This window comes from Pyxicephalus adspersus, chromosome Z (assembly GCF_032062135.1).
Source record: "Pyxicephalus adspersus chromosome Z, UCB_Pads_2.0, whole genome shotgun sequence".
In the NCBI taxonomy this organism is placed as follows: domain Eukaryota; kingdom Metazoa; phylum Chordata; class Amphibia; order Anura; family Pyxicephalidae; genus Pyxicephalus; species Pyxicephalus adspersus.
This window is the reverse complement of record NC_092871.1, coordinates 25,854,700-25,858,458: the sequence shown is the minus strand read 5'-3', so window position 1 is coordinate 25,858,458 and position 3,759 is coordinate 25,854,700. Positions and strand designations below refer to the sequence as shown.

Here is a 3,759-nt window from a genome sequence, read left to right as displayed (position 1 = left end):
AACCAACTTTCCTCCAGAGGTTGCTAGGTGTTTCTTGCGCAATGAGCAGTTTGTGTCCTTTAGGTCCGTTACCAAATCACATTTCCTTCCAAAATCCAGTAATGTAGGAGACATTAGTCCCATAACTACCACCCCAAAGTATTGTGATCTATGGATAATAATAATGCCAGGGTTCCCCTTACAACTGACAGTTATTTGCAGGTTCCCTCCATTATAAAATGTTTGAGAAAGGCTAGGTTAGACTGATGGATGGCAAATCTGACCTTACCTGGGTACATAACCGCAATGCATAAATGTGACGCCAACGCCAGTTGTGAACACTCTCCCAAAATTCTGTATTATAAACCCTGCAGAAGCCTAGGCAGGTGCCTTATAGTTCTGGTAACCCTAACATGACTATTTTGTACCAAACCAGACAGCAAAATCTAATCTAATAATTTACTAAACAGATGACCTAATACCTAAAAGTGACCTGTTGGAATATATTCTCTAGGCCAGAGTTCCTCCATGGGTTGCTAGAGTCTCCTCAAGCAATTTGTACCTCTCTGGTAATTTACCAATGACGCCAATGATCTCTTTCAGCGGTTGCCAACCTTTTGGACCTCACTGACCTCTAAATTCATCATTTTAAAATCCTGTAGATAATTATGATTTTTAAAAAAAAGATAAATTCATTTGTTAAATAATGATCTTCCTAATAGTGTGTGAGGGCTGTGATTCATTGATCAGCTAACGGTTAGGCTTAGGTTAGGTTAAGAGGAACTAAACTGAAAACTGGAAAAAAAATACACTTACCTTCAATCCCACATCTTTGTCTCTTCTTCTGGATTCGTCATCCTTCGTCACCCTGTGCATGCGTGAGATCGGCAAATTTTTCTGTTTTTTCTGACGTGAAAAGGCTCGGTAAGCATCTCGGGCATGCGCAGAAGAAGCACCCAAAAGCCTCCTGGGATGCATGACGTAGGTATCCCAGGAGGCTTTGCACTCCCATTTATTCTCGATCGCCTGAGCCAGGCATGTCTAAAGTCCAGCCCGGGGGCCAAATGCGGCATGGGTTCAGATTTCCACTGGTCTGCAGCCTCTGTCATAAAATCAATATGCGGCCTGCTAGCACTCTTGAGCACAGTATAAAATGCACACGTACAAAAAAGCAATTTTATATTTCATTAGAGTTGATCAACCGCCTTGCAATTATTGACCCGCTACTCGGTGGGCATAATTGGCAGGACGGGAATCCCCATGTGTGCAAAGGGAATCCCTCACATCACCTTGGTGGGCGTGTGCTGTGCGAGACCCGCGCAGACCACTTCACACTAACCCTGAGTACGTGCTGACTGGTCGGCCCCCACACATCTTTACCTCACCAAATCTGGCCCTCTGCAAAAAGTTTGGACACCCCTGGCCTAGGCGATGCAGAATTAGGGGGCGGTGCTGCACCTTTTTGTTAAAAAAAACAACAGAATTTTTAATTTACATAAAAGGGTTGTCTACCTTTTTATGTAAAGTGAAATTTCTGAGTTTAGGTACACTACTACTGGTACTATTATCATTAGTTAAGAAATGCAAAATATTTGTTTGCTTTTTCTCTCATTATGAGTTTATTTCATTCGAATCTAGGACCAAACAAGAAACGATAGTTATCAAAGTCAAACTGTTTCATGCCATTAAATATACCAGTTAGAGAAAATACACAGCTACGGTCATACTTACCTAAAGGTTCTTTGAGAAATAAATAAAACAATCGGATGAGAATCGGTATTGGCGGAGCGGGGTGACTGTTGTAATGGTGGAAACAATACTGAAGCGCTCGGCAGCAGTTGCCTCATACAACTTCAGACTACACTGACGTCACCCTGCTCCTCCCTTGTTTCTGGTACAGTTTGTGCATTTAGTGCAATATAAAGACGAAAAGTTGTCATTCAGAACATAAGAATTTATTAGAATATTATTTTTGTTTTAATATTAATAAAACATAACTTCATATAATGTACACATTTTTCTGTGGACCACTGATTGGTGACCGCTGATCTATTTGGTAAGGGTGACATTCATCCCAATGGCCAGCAATGATAGAAGTATTCTTCCTACTGACCGCCATGCTAATGTACCATGAACTGGACATATCCTAAATATAGCAGGGGGTTCCCGGAGCCATGGAAGGTATTTCTAGGGTCCCCCCATGGTATAAAGGTTGATATTTGACTATGACTACATATGAAAATGGTAGGGACATTAGATTGTGAGCTCCTTTAAGGACCAGCTAGTGACATGACTATGGACTTTGTACAGTGCTGCATAATATGTCGGTGCTATATAAATACTGTGTAATATTGATATTTGCTATGGCCCTGCATGTAAGGTGATAACAATGCACTTTGGGTGTTGCCTTTTGCTCCAGTTGTACATTTCAGCAATGGAGGAGTTAATTTCCTCTACTAGTCAGACATTGGAGACTTTGTGCCACTAAAGGTCATTTCATCCATTAGGAAGGGGGGTAAAGTGAGGACAAGGTGACCCAGCACAGATTTGTGCCATGTTAGTCTCTTCTTCTTGTCATAATGGCACACTGTTGCTTCTTCCTTGTGAAGAGGAAGGCCGGGCGTACATCTGCATGAGTCTCCTGTCAGGGTCATCCTTTACACACCCGCACGTGCGGCCTGCCAGGGTCACATGACCCGGCCACTACCTTTCCCGGATAAATGGTGCGGCTCTCCGGGTGGTTTTAGCAAGGTTGCTATGGCAGCAGCCAGCCAGAGCTTCAGAATACGACACAGTCCCCAAAGGCCATTAGGTGCTGTGGACTGTACCAAGTGAGCGCAGCAGGAGGAGACAGGAAATAATTTATAACACAATCCCGGGTACGGTTCCCCGCAGACGAGTGTTTCTGCTATCAGCCGCCCGGAACACTTGTACGAATCTGTGAGGTGAATGTCAGCCGGAGCCCTTCTCTTCCGTTCACTTCCCTCCAATGAGGCTCGCGCCTGGCTAGCTGACATCTCGTCACACCCCACAGCTGCATAGTTCCATCCCAGATGCACGGCCCAGCAATGAAGTTATGTACGTGGGGCGTGCTTTAATTTCGTTATGCCTAGTGATTTCAGGAGCCAGGCTTTAAAATGGCGGCATTCATTATACACCCATGCTAAAGCCTCACCCAGCACTCCGTCTGTCTCGCTTAGTGCTGCTTCTGCTTTTTTTCCATATGGCATTCCGCAGCTGAGGATCGGCTCTTCTGGGCTTACTCAGTCAGCATAGAAGCGTAAGGTAAGCCGCCTGGGACGGGGCATGGACGGGGAGAAGGGACACAGCGGGCACTGCCAGCCGGGCACCTGGGAGAAGACATTTGTTGTGTATTAGTGGAACTTGTTTTATATTTGTTTACAATCTCTGGGAGCTTCTGCAAAACATCAATATCATATTTACAGCATCGTGTGCCCTGATCAGCCCGCAACTTCTCTGCCCTAACATATGGGTCACACCACAACTAATACACAGATCATTCAGCATAATACTGCCATCATACCCGGGCACATGGATACCTGGGCACATGGATACCCGGGCACATGGATACCCAGACAGAAAAACTTCTTTCCATGGGAGCATATGGGCTTATAGTAATACTGCAACTATCTATTATTATATAGTGCCAACATACAATGCAGCTCTGTACATTAAATATCTATTATTATATAGCGCCAACATATTACGCAGCGCTGTACATTAAATATCTATTATTATATAGCGCCAACATAGAACGCA

The 3,759-nt window shown here is 44.1% G+C and overlaps 1 protein-coding gene across 6 annotated transcripts in view; it reads left to right on the top strand.

Annotated features, from left to right (window-relative positions):
• Positions 1–2,905: 2,905 nt before the first annotated feature.
• Positions 2,906–3,759, top strand: part of MBNL3 (muscleblind like splicing regulator 3) — a 112,684-nt gene continuing 111,830 nt past the window's right edge. For 2 of the 6 annotated variants that reach the window (XM_072431464.1, XM_072431468.1), the window contains exon 1: positions 2,912–3,264. The gene's annotated coding sequence lies outside the window, so the exon portion shown is untranslated. Of the gene's footprint in view, positions 3,265–3,759 lie in introns of all 6 variants that reach the window. The other 4 variants (XM_072431469.1, XM_072431472.1, XM_072431467.1 and 1 more) reach the window with 4 other exon arrangements.